At 29.0% G+C, this 23,862-nt stretch overlaps 1 protein-coding gene across 2 annotated transcripts in view; it reads right to left on the bottom strand.

Annotated features, from left to right (window-relative positions):
• LOC145241464 (monocarboxylate transporter 12-B-like) overlaps positions 1 to 23,240 on the bottom strand; it is a 373,770-nt gene extending 350,530 nt beyond the window's left edge. For both annotated transcript variants that reach the window (XM_080104444.1, XM_080104445.1), the window contains exon 1: positions 21,405 to 23,240. The gene's annotated coding sequence lies outside the window, so the exon portion shown is untranslated. The remainder of the gene's footprint in view (positions 1 to 21,404) is intronic.
• Positions 23,241 to 23,862: the final 622 nt, after the last annotated feature.

Here is a 23,862-nt window from a genome sequence, read left to right as displayed (position 1 = left end):
AAGAGCCATAATGACTATGATGAACAGTAGATCCGTGTTTGCATTTTTATCTCAGTGATGTATTGTCCATCAGCTGTCAGTTCAAGTTTCCATGTTTTCATTACGTTTTCAATCAAATTGATATTCTTAACTGGTATTTCGTACATTTTCCATGCTTGTGGGATTTTGTCGTATGTCATTTTGTAGTCGATAATTATTATTATTATTATTATTATTATTATTATTATTATTATTATTATTATTATTATTATTATTGAATACGGTTGTAATATACTACTAATTTCTCATTATATTATTTCGTTTGCTTTATAGTCTCCATTTTTTTCAGCAACATAATCAAAACGATTGTGTGTAGAGAGATGAATATTTGGTAAAAGATGAAATATTTCAACTTGGAAATGTGAGGGATAGATTCTAATACAATGTCTTGATGGATCAATATTTATGCCGAAAGCACAAGATATGCCAAAATAGAAGAGACGCAGATATGGAGAGATGAACCGTATGAGAGTCGTATTTCTAAATATTAATCTGCCAACTGGCATATGCCTTAGTCTTTCGTGCGAGACTATAGACTCGGATGCAAATACACATGCATGTGCTTACACACACATGTATGTGAATAACCAAATTTTCTTATCTAGTTTCAAATTAGTCTAGCACAAATTGACGTTTATTGTTTACTTTTACATTATGCTCTGTTTTTAAATGTATTAACATTCATCGAGCTATTATCGTGATTATTTTTCAATTTACTAAAACTAAAATGCATAGTTATATATATATATATATGTGTGTGTGTGTGTGTTTGTGTGTGCCTATGTTCGCGTATGTGTACGTATGTACGTGTGTATGTGTGTGTTTGTGTGTGTGTGTGTAAGAATCTCAAACTCATGTTGAAAATTCCATTAGATACTTTCATAACTATGGTTATTATCTCATTGTTGTATTTATTTTCCATTAATTGTAATCTTAATAATTGATATTAGCTTGTATTAAAAAAACAGGATGACGACGTTGCCCGGGATTGAATGATGATCAAAGAATGTTTCACGCTCCCATACTGTTATTGTCATTGAAATCGATAGAAATAGCCCCTTTTTCAATAAAATGGATTGATTGCTTTCTCTAGTTCGGAACCCATCGCGATACACCACAGTTACTAAGCTCACAATATATTTTAGTCCACATTGAACCGTAGAGAACCTACTGTTGATTTTATAAAATTATTTTTGGATATAATTACATGCATTAAAGTTTAATATGCAAAAGTCAAATATTATGCTTCAATTGTGCTCTAAACAGAAACATTAATTTCGAACGCGCTATTGTCTTATCAAAAAAGTCACTGTTGGTTCTATATTCCTAGCATTATTAATTGGATGGTGATAATGGCTTGAAGTTAAGTTTGAAATGAAAAAGTCAAGTATAATTGTGCCTTAAATAGAAACGTTACTTCCAACTCGTTACTGTCATATCTAATAACCTACTGTTGAACTTCTCTATAGAGGATACCATAAAAATGAGCACAATTTCACCAAACAAAATTTTGTGGCAACTTACGACTAAATTAGCAAGACTTAATCATGAGCACCGAGGTTCTCCTCCGCTCGAGTTTGGAAAGCTAGGAGCCACAATAATAAGTCACTGTCTAAGCTTGCACAAATTACTGACAACCACCTACCTAAGAAAGGTCTTTATTCAAAACTTGCCATTGATCACAAATCAGCTGAATCAACTCTTACGCTGACCAAAATTGACAAAAAAACCTGTCAATAAAGCCAACAGGGAGAGTTAAGGAATAAAAACTACGAAAACACTGAAATCCTCAAAAACAACAGAAGACAAAAAAAAAAAAGAAAAAAATTAAAAATTAATTAAAAAACAAAAAGAGCCCAAAAGAAAAGCTGGATGCAAGAAACCTGTGAATCTCACAACTATCCCCAGTGGCAGCTGTAGTCGACTTTTTTTCGTGAACAAATAGACTTGTTTCGCATCCTAGGAAGTTTCAATAAGCAAAAATGTATACTCGTGTCCGAGTTTTGCAACAACGATGATATATATAAACATATATATATATATATATATATATATATATATATATATATATACATATATATATATATACATATATATATATATATAAACATATATATACATATATATATATATATATATACAACATATGTCACACTACATCCAATATATATATATATATGTGTGTATATATATATATATATATATATATATATATATATATATATATATATATATATATATATAAATTACAATAAGTTTACCCAGGTAATCAAAATGGTAAACTTAAAATATATTAAAAATATTAAAGAGTTAATATTTACAAGTAAAGTAATCTCAACCAGATGTAAAAGCTCAATAAAACCGAAAAGGAAATAGAGCTTATAATATGCACAAATGATTAATAAAACATGTTAAAAGACATTTTGAAAAAGTCAAAAACATATTTAATTTTAAAAAGGAAGCACAAGATAAGTGGATAGTCCTTACTCCGCGGAATTTCGAAGAAATACTTTCCTTCTCATCAGAGGGCAGGAATTAGCAAAATGTGGGATCGGATTTTGCATGTAAAAGTATTTAATGAAACTACAAGTAAGTCACAGATCTTACTTGGTTAAAAAAGGGTGAGGTAAGGGGAATAGGAGGTAAAAGAAAAATGATAAAAAAATTTCACATGAATGGATAGTCCGGTGAAGGGTAAAAAATCCAAGAATGGTAAAATCCAAAACGGTCGAATTAAAAATTTCCAATCCAATGGGTAAATTCCAAATGATCCAAAATGATACAAAAGGCAGAATTCCTTGGAAAAAAAATCACAAATGGAATCAGTTCCAAATCATTAAAAGAAAAGTTCAAATGTGCACAGAAAATGCAATGGAGAGAATATTTAAAACACGTCTGCCAAGGCCGGAGGAATCAAGTAAATTAAGGTTTAAAAAAAACAAAAAAAAAACGGAAAAACGGTGAAAGTTTGAATTTGAAAAGCAAGGTCAAACTTACCCGGACAAAAAACGCGAGAGTTAGCGTTAATAATTAGGTCAACTTAAATATGCATGTGAAAGTCCCAGAATGAAATTAAGAAACACGAGTCAGATAAGCAAATAAATGGCTAAGTTTATGAAATGGAGCGTCTGTATATATGTATATATAGGTTTAAAATTTTTTTTTTAACTTTTTAATTTTCAATTTTTAATTTATTTATTTTCATTTTTTTATTCACTTTTTACTCTTCTTAATATAAATTAAGAAGAGTAAAAAAGTAAATATAAAAAATGAAAATAAATAAATTAAAAATTGAAAAATAAAAAGTTAAAATTTTTTTAAAAAACCTATATATACATATAACACATACATACATATACATAGACATATATATATATGCACATACACATACATATACATACATACAAACACACAATTGCACACATACATGCACATACATACACGCACACATATACATATATGTATATATATATACAATAACACACACATATATATACATATATATATACAAACACACACACGCATGCATAAATATATACACATATCCAAAAACATATACAACTTAAATAAATACATACATACATACATACATACTTACATACAATTTAAGGGGAGGGAATGGCCGGTATCTACAAACTCCGGAATAAGGCAAATAAATGTGTATGTAAATGCATATTGTAAAATATAAGTAAACAAATGCATAGAATAAAAATGATCTGTGACTTACTTGCAGTTTCATTAAATACTTTTACATGCAAAATCCGATCCCGCAATAGAAGGAAAGTATTTCTTCGAAATTCCGCGGATTAAGGACTGTCCACTTATCTTGTGCTTCCTTTTTAAAATTAAATATGTTTTTGACTCTTTTTCAAGATGTCTTTTAACATGTTTTATTAATCATTTGTTCATATATATATATATATATATATATATATATATATATATATATATATATATATATATATATATATACCAGCAAAAGTAGCCGTCGGTGACTGGGTTCAAAAACAGCCTACAGAAAATGGACTCTGATTTATGAAAGTATGATAGGTTATGAAAAGGAAGGGTTGTAAATAGATAGCTTCGAATTTTGGGGTATCACAACCAAAGCAAAATATGATGAAAGTAAAAAAAAATAGATAAACCCTATAATTTATTACACCATACCTGTTCAAACTGAAACACTTATCACACTATTCTGGCGATCTATATTTAAAAATCCTTGTTAAACTTTGTGACACATTTCAATTCTATTGAGGTCAGGCGAAAACAGTTTTATTATACCATCCCTATTTAAGTTCAAACATACTTACCAAAGTATTATTATGTACATCTATATCAAAAACACTTGTAAGAGTTTTTTTTTAATTTGTAAATTGTTTATTTCCATACTTTGTGGACCAGCCGCGTACGCAGACCCCACAATTTTAATGAATCATCATTATGCCAGATCAAACATACCCATTCCTGTGTGTCGATACATCTTTTATCATTATATGTAATCAATTTTTTTTAAATAGTCAACTATATAGGAGTTTATTCGTGACCAGACACACACAAACTCTATAGCTGCTTTTCCAATTTTGAACACTCTTCCGCTGTCTTCTCTTGAAAAAGGACTAATAGGTCTGAAATATATTGAGATTTATAACACCATTGAATACAACAGAAAAAAAATTACTGCTGTTTAGAGGTAAAATTTGTGTGAAAAAGAAAAAAACAAACAACAAAAAAAAGAAATTTATTTCTTTTGTTTTCATTTAATTTACTCTATATAAAAAAATCTCGCATTGTTCTTGGCTTTTAATTTTACCTTATAATTTTCTTCAACAATGCTTCAAGCAAACTACAATCTACTTATATATATATACATACATATATATATATATAGAGAGAGAGATAGATAGATAGATAGATAGATAGAGATATATTACTAGCAAAGACACCCGGCGTTGCTCGGACCGTATAAGGCAATGAGAAAAATTTGGAACACACCTGTAATTCTTAGAATAGAGGGAGTTTTTATTTCTATGTATCATTTGCCATCTTGAACAAAAGAATATTTACTTACCCTAGAACGGGTATTACAGAACACATGTATGAAATAATTTTACCTTTCCTAGGACAGGAAATTTACAGCATGTATGTGAAAAGAAAAATCCTTACCTAGGGCTGGTAATGTACAACACATATTTAAAATAATTTACATAATTTTCTGTTGTGCTAAATTTTCGGTATGCCACAGGTAAGAGTTTGTTTATCAGAGTGCGATAGTGAAGAAGCACCGGATTATTTTTATATAAATATCATGCTACTCAAATATAGTACATGAATTTCGATTTTGATTACTTATGTACGTCACAGATAAGAATTTCTTTGTTTTTAATATGGGTACTTCACTTTACAAGTACCTTATTACCTGGGTAAGATACTGTAGCGGTACTTTTTTTCTAATTTAAAAATGAAAGAACTCGATACTTTTAAGTAATTTTCTGATGTGCTAAATCTCTGTGCGTCTAGAGTAAGAATTTGTTTGTTTTTTTCATCTGGGTGCTATAGTGAAGAAGCCCCTTATTTCTCATTTAAAAGTCATGCTATTTGAATATATAACGTGATTTTTGGTTTTAATAACATTTATGAACGTTACAGGTAGGGTTTGATTTGTTTTTGTCATATGAGTACTGCCCAACTACCTTATTTCTTGGGTAGGATAATGTACAAGTACCTTATTTCTAATATATAGATGAAACTACTCGATAATTTTACATGATTTTCTGTTGTTAGAACTTTTCTGTATGTCATAGGTGAGAGTTTAGGAGTGAATCCAATAATAAAAATATATAAACATATGCACAAAATTAAAATTCATAATGACCGATTAATTTATTTAGGACTGAATCTAATACATAGAAATATATGAACAATACACATAATTAATATTTATAATGATCGATTGATTAATTTAGGATTAAATCCGATACAAATGTCATTACTTGATCAATTTACGTGACTTTTGGATTGCAACCCGATATATCATATATATTTTGAATATGATATTTTCGGTACGTCAATCAAAAGCATTCTTCTGTATTTAAAAAAAAAGTGTTCTTGTGTCTTTATTATATAATAACATTTAAAAATCAAGAATATTGGAATGTAAAAAAAAGAAGTAAATGATGGAGGTCGAAGCCTCAACACTTGTGCTGGTAATTGGTCACTATATATACTACACCAAACGTGCACCGGCTCTAACAACGTTGTGAAATATCTAAATAAATAGATTTCTCTTTTACCTGATTTACACATGCGCATAATTACTTCATTATACTACGCTCTTCAAAGTGTCATTTGTTCCCAGTTTGAACCCCTTTTTAAACCCCTTAGCAATTATTCTAACTTATTAAATATCTCTAATAAAATTCTGCAAAAAAATGCGATCTTTTGAGTTATTACACGCCGTCCAGCGACTATCCATCTAGGGGGAGATACAATTTGAAAAATGGAGACAGGCACACACACACATTGTGAGATTTGTATATTAGATTTATGTATATGTATGTTTTTTATTTTATTTTATTTCATTTATTTATTTTCTGTTGTTAGTGTTAAATTTAAAGTTATTTTGTATCGCTATCCTAAAGTTTATCCTGTTCACACAGTTGGTAGCTATTTTTCACCTACAGTTTAATACATGTTGGGGTTCTTTAAAGTATAGGATAGCAAATTGTTACTTCAGGCATAATCTACGTGGATCGTATAGGGCTTCATATGTGCTTGCTTGTCTTACTATTTTCCATTCATCTATCGGCGAACGTCTGCTTTCTTTGACATCCCAGCATTGGTTTGCTAGTGCTGTTTTCTTCCGGTGCTTTTGTTTTTGAACGTATTTTATGGTTATGCTGTACAATGTTTGCATCCACACATCGACTCCCCCACCCCCACACCATCAAATACACACAAATATTTGCTCACAAAGAGATAAAGTATGTGTGCCTTAGTGGCTCTGTAAACAAAAGTAACAACTATCTAGAAACCTAACCCTATTCTCAGACACACCTAAGCGAAAATTTGTTCCTATTATAATTAAAAATATGTTTGTTGCTTTTATATAAAATATGGGTTACCGAAAAATAATTTTGAATGCATACGTTTACTTTGAAACAAGTTAATTGTAACAAGCCAATAAACTAGATACATTCCTAAAGCAATGTTGAAATGACAAAATTTCTCGAACCGGTTTTATATTTATTAGATGCAATGCGTTTTTTTTACTTCTATTTGGATAACGAATAGGCTATCTTGCACACTTTACTTTGGTGAGTCCCTCTTTAACGTTGGGTAAAATACAAGCTTTAATATCCAACTTCAACAAGAGGGCCATTCCGGATTGCGGTAAACATAATCTGACCTTGATCTCTAAGGATGTCTTCTTTATTGTGTGAAGATAGAAAAGATGTGGTGTAGTATTAGAACACACCATATATTTTGCTCCTAAAGTGAAGGTAGATAATTTAATACTGAAACATAAAACCCGTTGTGAACAATTGTATACTATGAAATGAACAACAGTTGAAACGTACATGACTAGATGGATTGCATGTTCATAACTTTACCAACAAAACACATAAATAACCTTAACACATTCGAATAAACAATTTTCTTAAACAAAGTTCTTCATCTGTAACGGTATCCATTTGGTCAATGAAGCACCTACTGAAATAGTAGAACTACTGCGCACGAGTAAACATATATGTTCTGCAAATAAATCTCGGAAATCAAAGAAGATAACAGCAAATATCGATGAAAATGATGATAGAACACGAGGGGGGATAAACGATCTTGAATTAGAAAAAAAAAGAGAATTAATTATCCCCCCCTTGAGATCACTACTTCTTGATTAATACAAATTATTCATTTTTTTCTGGCTTTTACGAACAAATTATTTCTCTCCAGTCACCAATATGTGTGCAATATGAAAAATTATCAATCACGACTTTGGGTAATTTTCAGGAATGCAAACAACTTTAGATATTTGAAAAATAAATGCCATTTTTTGAGTAAATATTTTTTAAAGTAAACCATAAGTTTTCCTGAAAAATTAAGCTATGCCAGTTTTCCGCATTTATGACCATGCAATATTTTAAAATAAGCAACCAATATATATATATATATATATATATATATATAAGAGAATTAATAGTCTAAGGGGAGAATAGTGATTAACGGATTAACTGACAGTATAAAATATACTTTTTTCGATTAACATCTGGAGTCAGTACATCAATTCAAGTACCGAGAAAAAGAATTAGTGAAGTTGGATCAACTTTCAAATTCGTTGCTCGTATAACTAACGAACAAATACACTACGAAAGTTTATATACAAAATCATCATCATCATCATCATCATCATCATCATGCATAATAAAGAAGCCGTGATTTGAAAAGTATTCCCTACATTGATGTGTACATGCAAAACATCTTGTCGTTTAACTAATTGAACGGATTCGAAGTTTTAATATTATAAAAGCAAGGTTCAACCTATGTCAAATGCAGAACGAACAGTTGACTATTGAATGAATAATAACCGTCGCATTTATGTTATTATTTGCTGAGCTCGAAGTAATAGTATTTTTTCACATCGCATATATTGATAAACTATATTCATGGTTATCATATGCAGATGTATTGAATAATGTAGATGCATTTACGCCATAAATATCTTTTAATGAACTTGATGTTGACGTTTTTTCTCAGAATTCGAAAATTTGATATGCCGTCACTAAAATAAAGAGTGTAATCTAATATAGCAAATCACAGAGCAGGAATTGCATCCATCAAATGAGAAATAGGAAGGAAGTTAGATTCTCTTTTACCAGATGTAATACAAAATAAACTGAATAAATATGTGATGATGATGATGATGATCATGATGATGTCTTTGTAGCCACAGTATCAATTTAGCAATCTTATACAAAGAAATATTTTCTAATGTGAATTGAGATTGTATCTTGCACTTATTAATTTATTCACAGAAATGGATTAGTCAATATGCAACTTTTGTTAGCTGATCGACTTCCATGGCTATTTCGATGCTGGTGAAGCATGCATCAAATAAATGAAAAATAACCGTAACACCAAGAAGTTAGCCAAAGAATTATGAAGCCAGTGTGTAAACAGAAAGAGCAAAAAAAAAAAAAAAAAAAGGATGAGAATCTGACTTTGATTGTATATGCCATGGTTGCTTTTTTTTTTTTAGATTGGAATCATCTCTTATCAAGGCCTGAGGGCTACTCGATGATAAGTAAATAAGTATAGGGCAGTCACTGTTACAAAAGGGCATGAATAGTAAGTGGTGGAAATGAGTAGAATTGGATTATTTAGGGTACTTCAAAAACTTGTTTACATTAGACTTGAAAACCATATTATAGTCAGCGGAAAAACATGCCAGCGGAGCAGATCTCCTACGAAAGGAGCACTGTTCATGGAATTTGTATTTAGATTAGGTACAGATAGAGCGTAAATAAAGTTGTTGATGGTCGTTGAAACTAAACAAGTGTTTTTTGTGAACGTTTGCTGTTAGATTTTTATTGTTAGTTTGTATTATTAGTTTGTATTATTAGTTTGTAATATAGTTTGTATTATTAGTTTGTATTATTTAGTTTGTATTATTAGTTTGTATTATAGTTTGTATTATTAGGTTTGATTTATTAGTTTGTATTATTAGCTTTGATTTATTTGATTTGTATTATTAGGTTTGATTTATTAGTTTGTATTATTAGGTTTGATTTATTTGATTTGTATTATTAGCTTTGATTTATTTGATTTGTATTATTAGGTTTGATTTATTAGTTTGTATTATTTTTTGTATTATTAGTTTGTATTGTTAGTTTGTATTATTAGTTTGTATTATTAGTTTGTATTATTAGTTTGTATTATTTAGTTTGTATTATTAGTTTGTATTATAGTTTGTATTATTAGGTTTGATTTATTAGTTTGTATTATTAGCTTTGATTTATTTGATTTGTATTATTAGGTTTGATTTATTAGTTTGTATTATTAGGTTTGATTTATTTGATTTGTATTATTAGCTTTGAATTATTTGATTTGTATTATTAGGTTTGATTTATTAGTTTGTATTATTTTTTGTATTATTAGTTGATATTATTTAGCTTGTATTTTTAGTTTGTATTATAGTTTGTATTACTAGGTTTGTATTATGAGTATGTATTATTTTTTATATTATTAGTTGATATTATTTAGTTTGCATTATTAGATTTTAATATAGTTTGTATTTATTAGTTTGTATCATTAGTTTGTATCATTAGTTTGTCTTATTAGTTTGTATTATTAGGGTTGTCTTATTAGGTTTGTATTATTAGTATGTATTATTAGGTTTGTATAATTACTTTCTATTATCAGTGTGTATTATTAGGTCTTTATTATTAGTTTGTATTATAGTTTGTATTATTAGGTGTGTATTATCAGTTTGTATTATTCGTTTGTATTATAGTTTGTAATATAGTTTGTATTATTATTTTGAATTATTAGTTTGTATTATTAGTTTGTATTATTAGTTGATATTATTAGGTTTGCATTAGAAATTTGTATTAGAGGTTTGTATTATTAGTTTGTGTTATTAGTTTGTGTAATTAGTTGATATTATTAGGTTTGTATTATAGGTTTGTATTATTAGTTTGTATTTTTAGTTTGTATTATTAGTTGATATTATTAGGTTTGTATTATAAGTTTTTATTATTAGTTTGCATTATTAATTTGTATTATTAGTTTGTATTATTAGGTTTGTATTATAAGGTTTGTATTATTAGTTTGTATTATTAGTTTGTATAATAGTTTGTATTATTAGTTTGTGTTATTAGGTTTGTATTATTAGTTTGTATAATTAGTTTATATTATTAGGTTTGTATTATTAGTTTGTCTTATTAGGTGTGTATTAATAGTTTGTATTATTAGTTTGTATTATTAGGTTTGTATTAATAGTTTGTATTATTAGGTTTGTATTAATAGTTCGTATTATAAGTTTGTATTATTAGGTTTATATTAATAGTTTGCATTATTAGTTTGTATTATAGTTTGTATTATAGTTTGTATTATTATTTTGTATTATTAGTTTGTATTATTATTTTATATTATTATTTTGTCTGATTAGGTTTGTATTATTAGTTTGTATTATTAGTTTGTATTAATAGTTTGTATTATTAGGTTTGTATTAATAGTTTGTATTATTAGTTTGTATTATTAGGTTTATATTAATAGTTTGCATTATTAGTTTGTATTATAGTTTGTATTATAATTTGTATTATTAGGTTTGTATTATTAGTTTGTATTATTATTTTATATTATTATTTTGTCTGATTAGGTTTGTATTATTAGTTTGTATTATTAGTTTGTATTATTAGTTTGTATTATTAGTTTGTATTATTAGGTTTGTATTAATAGTTTGTATTATTAGTTTGTATTATTAGGTTTATATGAATAGTTTGCATTATTAGTTTGTATTATAGTTTGTATTATTATTTTGTATTATTATTTTGTATTATTAGTTTGTATTATTATTTTATATTATTATTTTTTCTGATTAGGTTTGTATTATTAGTTTGTATTATTAGTTTGTATTATTAGTTTGTATTATTAGGTTTGTATTAATAGTTTGTATTATTAGTTTGTATTATTAGGTTTATATTAATAGTTTGCATTATTAGTTTGTATTATAGTTTGTATTATAGTTTGTATTATTATTTTGTATTATTAGTTTGTATTATTATTTTATATTATTATTTTGTCTGATTAGGTTTGTATTATTAGTTTGTATTATTAGTTTGTATTATTAGTTTGTATTATTAGTTTGTATTATTAATTTGTATTATTAATTTGTAAGGACCAGAAAACATGCAGAATCATGGGCTAATCAGACATTTCGTAACGAAAAACGATTTCATAAAGAAATATCTTAAGGTTATTGAATAGACAAGGTTTTAACAGAAGGAACCCAAGTAAAGCTTTTGGAATTCGGATAAAGTTCATATAAACATGCAAATAACAGATTATGCAGCAGATAAAACGTAAAGATGTTATATGTTGTTCTTTTCCATAATAGTATTTAGATACAGGTGTGTAAAGGTCAGATAAGTATGGCACCTTTTCGCGTAAGATTAGAAATGAGATGAACTGGAATTTTCCAATTAATACTCGAGTAAGTAACGTGTCCCGGCAATGTTATCAAACGTATTACGTAGCGATTTAACATACGAGATCTTCCTTGTTCGCGTAAAGAGCAAGTAGTTGGTTGGATAGTTGCCGAAGGTGGGTTTGGTGTTTTATGCCTATACATATATACTATAAATAAAAAATAATATACTATACATATATACTATAAATAAAAAAATAATATACTATACATATATACTATAAATAAAAAATAATATACTATACATATATACTATAAATAAAAAATAATATACTATACATATATACTATAAATAAAAAATAATATACTATACATATATACTATAAATAAAAAAATAATATACTATGCGTATATACTATAAATAAAAAGTAAGGGCCAAAATGGGGTATTAATCAAATTCCATTAGTCGATGTTTTTTTATTAATCATAAATAGAAAGCTTTTTATTGAGGAGAAGAAGTAGATGATACATTGTTTACGTGCCTCCCCACAAGAGCAAAGTTAGGGATAAGATCGGTGTTTAATGGCGGGGAAACCAGCTCTCCAAAAGGGGACATCGCAGTCATAAAGGATTTCAAGGGAAATATAGATATTGAAACATGATGCTGCCGACGAAGTGGACACACGCTAAACACTGAAGAATATAGTATCTAAGTTATATTTTGTTGTCGTTTTTGGTTATCTGCGTATTTACTATACATGGCAGACAATCAGGAACAAATAGGAGGTGATTGTAAGCAAAAGGAGTGCAATTGATAATGACGCAATTGACCATGCCCAATTGAAAACTATAGAACTGTTCGGTAGAATTAAATAAAAGTGGGATTTCAAAATAAGAAAATTCAGTTAGTTTAATGAGCTTGTTAATTTATTAAAAAAAAACGTGGAATAAACATGAGCTTTCTTCACAGTAACTGTGAGTTCAAACAAAATTTCAAATATTAAGCCGTAAAACCCAAAAGAATTTTTTTTTTTAAAATATTAAGCCGCGCAATCCCAAGACAATTCAAAAATGGAGCATAGGTGACCGACGGACAGACCAACATTCTTTACTAAAAGATGTGGCAAAAAAAAAACGTCTAAAAAAACGTATGATTTTCATAAGTAAATTCTTGTCGAGTTGTAGGGCGGCTACAATAACCCACTTTCCCTAAAGCATTATTGAATGGTGAATATTTTAGGCGTTCCAGAAATGTAAACGCACCTGAGACAACGCAAACGTCCATTTAAATTTATGTCTATCGTTCTTATCAGATATTAGACAAAAAAAAATTAAGTTACTAAAAATCGAATGGTTGTTAAAATATTTATAAGAAATTGATTTTTTTTCGCATGTTTTCACTTTTCCTATCGTAGACAATAATGTCTTATTATAAACAATTACTTTAATACAAGTTGAGCACAATCCGATCTATAATTTAGTAGTACGTTCGAACTTGAACAAAAAGAGAATTCAATATAATTATAAGTCGCTTTATCCATTAACCATTGCAAAATAATGAAAGACAAGTGACTGTAGATATAAACATAATTAGTTAAAATTAGTTCAGCTAATCTACATAAATAAATTCTTAACTGTTGAGCACAGTCTCGAAAGTAAAACAGTCAATCAACTGGCCTTGTTGTGAAATCGCTCGATCATTATAGATCGTCTTAATTAACGTTAAGCTTTATTAATTCTAAAATTTCCCTTCATTCCGCAGCGATAGCCTAGATGTTTTGGGCCTTCATCAGCATTACCAAAAGTGGAAGCATATTTATAAATCATACTATAAATTAAATAGAATTAAAATATAATAAATGAGAATATCTACATACTAAATAAACTATTAATAAAATGAAAATGAAAATATATAAGCAAAGGCTAATATAACATATTGTAATATTAAAGAGGACCAATACAAATAACGTTAGTTATAAATAAAATGCATTAAAAGAAAAAGAAAATCAATTAAAATAGACTAAATAAACGAATATAAAATAAATATAAAAGTGGAAAGGTAAAAAGAAACAAATAAGATGAATAAAATAAATAATATACAAAAAACTAATAAAATAAAGAATCATTTCTAAAAATATTTGTAACAATAAACACAATCTATTAAGTAAATTACATAAAAAAACATAAATATATAAATAAACAAAACGTACATCACTAGACGGTGAAGTGTCAATGGTAACGACTTTTCTGATTAAATATTGTTTCGTATAGTTACAGATAAGATCCTGATAATTAATCAAATACGTAATTTAATATTAAGATTTGAATAGGGCAATGGGTCCCGCTTTAGCGTCATTTCCATGACAACCCATGGGTTGGAGGGGTAAACACGCGCTGTTTGCCACTCTGACTTCCGGTCCGTATAAAATACTAACTGACTTTCTGAATTACTTAATAAACAAAGAAAATAAGAGTGACAATGAGAATGATGATAATAAATGCGAAGACATTATGCATCAATATATACGAATAACACAATGATTCGAATACCAAACTAATTGGCTTGAAAATCATTCTAATTCTCTGTTTGACAGCTCAACTTACCCCACTTCCGGTTTCGTTGTTACTAGATTTTCAATTTTTTTTTTTTAAGATTTTTTTTTAAATAGAGATGAAATTCTTGAAGACTTCCACTATACCACTTATTGCAAACAGTCCATATTTACTGCTATATTAGTGGTTGTTTAGAAAAAAAGAAGATATACAAAGATAAAAACAACTACAAGACCTTCGTTCTTTTGTCAATTTTTGGTCAGACGTCACATTATTTCAACAGCTGTTTTCCTACATTGCTACAACCTTCTGATCTTTCCTGAAACCCACCCGGTAAATGGTTCTGTGACATTCATTGAGTTTCTAACACCATTTTGTTTTATTTCTTATTTTGAAGTGAATATTGTCTCTTCAAAGACATCGTAGCCATCTTTTCTTGTTCGTCGGCAGAGTGAAAAGTGTGAATATTTTATTTTCTTACGCATTTCCAAACAGAAATGTTAATATTTGTAGCAGGCTTTTTCATCGAACACTTGTTTAGAACACTTGTTTTTATGAAGAGAAAAAATGGCATTTCGATTTTTAACATATTTATACTGTAATTTTAGTATAATATATTATATATGTTGAATATCAGTATGAATAAATTTATGAATGTATGATATATATATATATATATAATGTATGATATATATAAATATATATATATATATGATATATATATATCACTATTAATATAGAATGTATGATATATATATAAATATATATGCAACATATATGATATATATATATAATGTATATAAATATCATATATAATGTAATATATACATATACATATATATATATACATACATACATTAAATATATATGTATGTGTGTGTGTGTTCGTGTGTGTTCGTGTGTCGTTCTCTGTCTTTATGCCGAATGGTCTCTCGAAACAACTCTGTCAATTTTTTGTTTACAGACTTTAAAGTTACTATATAAAAAAATTGCACGTGTGGAACAAATTCGATTTGATTTAAAAAGTGACTTTGTCAGTCTGTCTGTGTGCGGAACGATCCGTACAAAATTACTGTCAAACTTGAAACTTGCTATGTAGGAGATTTGCACCTGTGGAACAAATTCGGTCTTGTGTGGAAATATAGCTTGTATCAAAAGTAATAAAAATAAAATTTATAAAAAACATCGAACTTTACAGGCGTAATTCGACTAAACGTGCTTCTTCTACGCATGCGCAATATATATATTTATACGTTAAAATCGGTTAAGGTTTTTTTAAGTTTTCTTATTCATCTTTTGTAACCTCAGTCGGTAACAAATACTGCTGAAGCACTAAATATTTTGGTTTCTAGTCTTGCTGATGACACCAAAACCATATTTTTATTTAACTTTTGAATCATAACCGTATATCGAGTAAAATATAATAATCAATAGAGTATCGTGTCTTTGATCATAAATACATCAAATTTATCAGATTTAAGACTTGACTCACGGCAGTTGGCGGGCCTATCTTTATCTCTCTCTCTCTCTCTCTCTATCTCTCTCGCTCATATATATATATATATATATATATATATATATACATCACCACCTCTTTTTAATCAAATCAGAATATTAAAAGTCAGCGCAGTAGAGTAATTGCACTATCTCCTACAAAATTGTCAGAGCAATTCCGACGGTATTTCCTCAGTAAGAGCGTCCCGGGCAATTATAAAAACAAATACTATGCTAATTCTCAAGGAAAGATAAAGCCTGGGAGAGTTTATATACATACACACTTACACGCAGGAGAAAAAGCAGAAAGAAAGATAAATATGAAAACGCCGTCAGACAGTAGATATTTACCGAGAAAACAGAAAAGAATACTTGCCTCCCGACGAGGACAAAATTAGACACAACGTCGGTTGTTAATGTGGGGAAAATCCAGCTCCCCATAAAAGGGCACTCTGGATAGGAACAAAAATAAAAAAAATGTCTCAAGACAAAATAGACGAAGTGTAACGTCTGAGCAGATACTACACTGTGATCTTGGCCCGCAGGCCGATTTTATAGATAAAACACCTTTATAGAAAATCAGAAAACCAAAGCTAGAAAGAAAGAAAAAGTGAAACAAAAAAGCACATGCAGATTATGTGAATGAAAATGTTAAGTCAAAAGAAAGAAAAGTAAATAAAGCATGAGTTGTTTCCCTTTGCGATTATTGTCATCTCAACAATGTAAACAACTATTAATCAAAACTTTTGACCAAAGTAAAAAAAAGCAAGTTGCTAACAAGTTGCTAGGAGTAAATTGTCTATTCGATTGCCATACTTATTTCGAGTAAATTACCACTGGATTTTTTAAGCATATTTTTTGCAATATGGCGGTATTTTGCCCTCGGGTAAGATTACAGAGCAAACCAACAATTTAAAGAAATATTTGACTTCTTTGCGTCCTACTTGTACATAAAATTTTAAGCCAAATTTATTTTAAAACTAATGAACCAGTTTTAAAAAGATCAAAAGAGAATGACGGATTGGCGGCATGACAACAAGACAATCAGCAAAACATAATTCGTTTTTTTTTTCAATTAACATCAATTGGTGTAACAAAATGTGAGGAAAGAAATAAAAACAAAAAGACAAACAGAAATAGTTTGAAAAAGAAAGAACAAGCATAGAAAAAATATACTTTATGTGTAAACGCTTTTTGGAATACAAATATGGAAGTGCTGTGCTAAGTTCAATTTCTTAACATTCATTCTTATATAGCTCTATACATTTTTATATAGCTCGACGCACATTACCAAACTTATTAGATGTCTTAATTTTAGACCCGTTTCAATCTTGAGAAGTATTTACTAAACTATTATAGATATATCGAGGTAACTGAAATATACTAGCACACAAAAGAACTATACTAAATCCTTACAGAAACTAAACACAGAAAAACTTAAAATCAACGGCTCACTTGTCATTTTTATATTTATGCATGTATACATACGTATATTGTACCTATACATATGTTTATCTATGTATCTACCTCTCCCTATATATATATATATATATATATATATATATATATATATATATATATATATATATATATATATTGTTTTAAAAATATAATTATCCACTGACACGTGTTTCGTTGTCTATGACTCATAAAAATGGCTTAATCTAGCCAGATTCAGCCATTCTGATGATTCGTAGACGACAATACACGTGCCAGTGAATAACTATATTTAAAAAAAATACATATGCCGCTCCCTATTTGGGGGTATCAAATAGGTCAAAGGAAAAATTATTCCCAACTTGCATTTAAGTAAACATGCATTTTCATTTAAATAATTTTACTTTGTATATCTATATATATATATATATATATATATATATATATATATATATATATATATATATAAACACATATACGTGTGTATTTGTATATATAGGGCAGCATTCTTCCATTGTTAAAAATTGGCAAACTGTCTATATATGTGTGCAGATATTTAAAGACAAATATATATATATATATATATATATATATATATATATATATATATATATATATATATATATATATACATATATATATATATATATATTATGTATACACAGGTGCGTTTATATGCATTTTATATAATGATAAGGTTATTTTTGTATACATAGTATATACTATGTATGTATACACATATATATATATATACTATGTATGTATGTATGTATGTATATATATATATATGTATATATATATATATATATATATATATATATATATATATATATATATATACGCCTACAGATGCATATATTACAAGAAGCATAAAAGTAAAACATAACTGTGTAGCTTACTTTCCCTGAATATGTTTACATACTCTTACTAAGCTCTACCCGGATGTTGAACATCGTTTAGGTAAATACTGAAAACACAGACACACGCATACCTATCTCTCTCTATCTATCTATCCCTCTATCTATCTACATATATATATATGTATATATATATATATATATATATATATATATATATATATATATAGAGAGAGAGAGAGAGAGAGAGAGAGAGAGACGCACACACACACGCACGTATATACGAGAAAAATGTATATACAATCTACGTGTGTATATGTAACTATATTAATTAACGCGTGAAAATTATGCCAAAAGATGCACAAAGAAAACCCACAAACAGATAAATATAGAAATTGTCATATATGAAGAGAGAAAGAGAGAGAGAGGGAGAGAAATAAAGAGAGAGAGAAGAAGAAGAAAAAGAAGAAGAAGTGAGAGAGGAAGATAAAGAGGGAGAAGAAACTTGAGCAGTTGAAATACAGACACAAGAAATAGATATCAAATTTCATATATAATTATATATGTGATCGTATGTGTCTGTAAATACATATATTCACGTGCATACACACGCACATACCTGTACGCATATATATACGAACATATGTCTGTATATATATAATAATATATATATATATATATATATGTATATATGAATATTATACATATGCATATATATATTATACAGATGTATATATATATTATACATATGTATATATATATATATATATATATATATATATATATATATATATATATGCGAGATAGTATTTTAAACGATGCGTATTAAACTTACTTGAGGCTTTTTCTCTGTTGAAAATGGGATTTTATAATACAATAGGCATATTGCTTATATATTTTTATGTTATTATATTTTGTGTATATTACATATTTATAATAAGTATACAGATGCATACGTAGATTACATATTAGTATTAAGTTTATAGATTATGCGTGTATATTACAATTTTAGGAAAGTATATCAATGCACGCATTGCTCATGGATATGTGCATACTTGCACATGTATTTAAAAGACAAATTAAGAAATAAAAAACAAAAAGTGAATTTTATCTATTATTACTGTAATATTTATTATACTATACAATAAAATTTTGAGAGGACATTTATACCTGAAGTTTTAGGTTGCATGGTAACTCTAGTCCGTTAGATCTAATAATGTCCCATGTGCTCCGTTTTATTTATCGAATTTCATAGAAGATTTCTTGGGAAATATCTTAATTTTCCAAGAGGACGAAAATGCTCACAAATTCCGAACAAACGGTGTCCTTTAACCCAACTGACAAGATTCCTCAGGACATCAAACACCAGAGGTAGCAATGTCTAATCGAAATATTACTATTTCATTTATTTAATCTACAATATACTTACAAAATAATTTTGTGCAATTTCTTTCTTTCATAAAAATACAGAATCACACACGCACACACGCGCGTGCGGGCACAAACACACAGACACGTTTGTTTATGTCGATTTCAAGTCCTAGCATATCTACTACATTCTCTGAAGTACTGATACTATTTGTAAAACTGTAGGGATACTCGCGCCCATCTATGACTAAAATAGCAGCTTGTGTTCACCTCATAGTATACAATACACGTTTATAAAATAAACTAACCTAATTAAACGGAACCACAATAATTGTCCCAGTATTTTATCCGTTCTATGGTTAGGGCTAGGAAATTTGAATTGCGATAAGACACATTTATTATAGTTTGTTTCTCAAACTGTTTTGGCGGATCGAGTCCGGTGTTAGTGCACTTACTGATCCGCGCTATTTTTTTTAATCGTATTTCCAAGTTTAATTAAAGTTGTATGATATGTTTTTTTTTATTCAAGTGTAAGCTTAAAGTACAGAATAGGTACAAACCACCTTCCCCTCCCCATGTTAAGACTGGCTTTTTAAATAATAGTTATTATTTCAGCACGGATCAGTATGTGCATGAGTACCTCGAGTCCTACTACCGCCCCCCCCCAAATTATTTTGTCTTTGTATTAAGACTTTTTTGTTGTTATTTGATGCTATACTTATTATAAAGATGAATTGCGATATTGAATTCCTTCATCGACGAGAGATTAGAAATTGTGCGTTCATGCCTTTACTAAGAGTCTCAGTGACAAGAATAGACCCTACTAGATTTTAAATTCCGCACACCGATTCCGTAGACAACAAACTATATATTATCGATCGAAATTATAAAAGCTTCAAACTTAATTTCGAATTTTGAAGAGGCAAATACATGATGATCACATTTTGAAAAAAAATAATAATGGTTAGTGTGATATACTAAAAATTAATAATAGTGTGATATACTAAAAATTAATAATAGTTAGTGTGATATACTAAAAATTAATAATGGTTAGTGTGATATACTAAAAATTAATAATAGTTAGTGTGATATACTAACGACCACACACCTGAAATTTAGAAGCGCTTAAACCTGTTGGCTAGGAGCAAAGTGTAGTATATTTTCTGATACTATACCTCAACTCTTCTGTCCTTAGCTAGTGAATTAGAAATCCTTGTAGATTGAGACAAATTTAATTTTGTCCCAATCCAGTTTGCCATAGCTGGCCCCTTTTTAAGGAACTGAATTTTTTCCACTCTTAAAACTGGCCTTGTGTCTAATTCTCTATCGTGGGGAGACAACTAAATAGAAACTCTCGATTAGAAAAGAAATTTCTGATTGAATTCAAAATCATATATTATGCTTTGTAATGCTTTCATTTTTTCTCGGCTGCTTGCGACTGTAAGCCATGAAATATATCATTTATCTGAAACCAAAAACAAAATGAAAATAAAACAAGCAGATTCACTTACCTTCGTGTGTAAAAGTCCGTAAAAGCTTGTTTGCTCGTGTGTATTTATCGTGCTCCTTTATGCAAGTATATTCTTGATAAATATAAATCAATATTTAACTTTCCTTTACGTTTTATTTATTTTGAAACATAAAAACGATCTTCATATTTTAATATTTATTTTTTAAATATAGCATAGATTTCAATTTTATTTTCGCTGACGGGATTTTTATTTGAATAATTCGTAACGCCACTTTTAGGTGTGTTTATTTGTATTTTTAATTTTCACAAAAAGACGTAAGCTCGCACCTTTTCAAAACAATTCTGCGCGATCAGAAAATATGCAGTTGTTGGTAAAACAAAAAATTCGAACCCGTCACATGTGTCCGTGTCGCGTGTGGAGCGCGCGTTACCATCGTATCCACTGGTTGATAGATTGCTGGCTTGAGTCGTGTCCGTCGCACGGCTTTAACTACCGCCCGGCTGACTTCCGCCGCCCAGGCTCGAACTTCCTTATACAGTCGTCTTAAGAAAGAAAGGAAGTAAAGCTCATCAACGAACGACTGGTGCTTCTTAACAATTAATTACAATACGTCAGACTATACACGGACTTAGAAAGATGTGTCACTTTCGCCTGGTCTACTCGCCCCCTTCTTTCTCTTACCCTACTTTAGCTTTACGTACGAAACCCTGCTCATATACATATATAGGCTATATGCACATATATGTAGAAATCTGAAGTGTCTACCACTGATATATGGAAATGACTACGCTTTTTTTTCAATTCCTTTACGTGCTTATATTGACATTTTAACCACAATAGGAAAGAGTGTGTATGTTTTCATCCGCTGATTTTTCGCCAACGTGACCATCGCTGTAAGATCCAACGCGTGCGCGCAAGGCAACCCTTCTTTTCTTTTTTTTACTTCTTTTTCTATGTGTATTTAAATGCACGCCTCCTGACTGACAGCATGCTTATATAAACACCTATATAACGTTGTACACAGACACTGAGTGTAGCTGTTAATTAATTGCTCTATTATGAGTTTCATGTTTACAAACATGGGACTGAGCAACCTACTGTAAAGAAATGTTTATAAATGTATATAAAATGTATATAAAATATATATAAAATGTATATAAAAGCTGACAAACTTGAGCATTTATATATTGACTGCTAGATTTTCATTCGGTTGATCGTCGGCAAAATTTGAAATTATCTTCCTATTTGCTTATGTTCGTGTATACTCGTGCTCGTTTGCCATGTTTTTAAGCCGTGCATGTGCCTGCCCGGGAGCGTGAACGAGAGAGAATGGGGTTTTATAAAAATCAATTTTATGGTCAGTGCCAGTTTACAAAACCCTAAAACAAATTAAATATTAAGCACGATAAATGAATGAATTTTTTTTTTTTTTTAAATCGAACAATTTAGCACAGAGCACAGCACAGGCAGCTGTGTTTGTATTTAGTCATATTAATTATAAAATAAATCAACTAATTAAATATATAGAGGATTAAAATATATATATAGGAGACTTATGTATTAAAAATTAATTATTGTTTTGTGGTTGTTTTTTAGTTTGTGCGCGTGCGTGTGTGTATTTAAGAAATTAAATTCGCATGTATGCGTGTGTGCGATAACCCATCATGATGTTTATGATTATGATGATGACAATACTGCCACTAGCTACCCGCGTGCGTCTCTGCATGGAGCATCATCGACCTTATTGAGAGAGGAGCGGCTGTCATTTTTAGGCCCACGTCCGTGGGTCTCCAGTGTGAAAAATCAACAGAGAGAGGTAACAAGCATTATAGGTAGGTCATCGAGAGTTGTAGAGGCAGTTGTAGCAGTATGTCTAGCAGTATTACTATTAATCCCCGGGCTGGTCGCCAAAGCGGTAATATTGACAGTAGTAGTAATAGTATTAATGCAAGTAGCAAAATACAGTATTATATACAGTCACAGTAGTTTTATATTCAGTTAAACTTTTAGTAGCAGTACTTCTTTCGTTGTCTTTTATTTTTTGTACTATTTCGGGGGAAGTGCGGGGTTAGCAGTTGCGCGTGTGTTTGTTGTAGTCGCAGTTTTAATAGCTATTTATTGTAATGAATTAGTTCGTGTAGGGGTTACATGCGCTGACGGTGGACCCGGCACGTCGGTTTCAAATTTTGTCGGGCCTGCAATACTAATTTACCTAACATTTTTGGAAAAATACGAATGAGTCTCTATTCTTCCAGTTATTGATTAAATAGTAGAATAGATTTTCAAGCAATACGATTGCAGCTTGTATAAGAGAAGGGCAACTCTAGTGGATAACTTGTTTACTATATTCTGAACCCTACAAATTATAGCTGGATTTTTTATTAGAAAGTAAGTTTTTTAAGAGAAAGTAATTCTTTTGTTAAGAGAAAGTAATTCCTTTTAAGTTTTAAAAACAAATATCAAATATTATGATTTATTTGCAGTGATACGGAAATTT

The sequence above is a fragment of the Euprymna scolopes genome, chromosome 20 (genome assembly GCF_053919585.1).
Source record: "Euprymna scolopes isolate OS-2025 chromosome 20, ASM5391958v1, whole genome shotgun sequence".
Lineage (NCBI taxonomy): Eukaryota > Metazoa > Mollusca > Cephalopoda > Sepiida > Sepiolidae > Euprymna > Euprymna scolopes.
The sequence above is the reverse complement of the archived record's forward strand: the minus strand, read 5'-3'. Positions and strand labels throughout refer to the sequence as shown.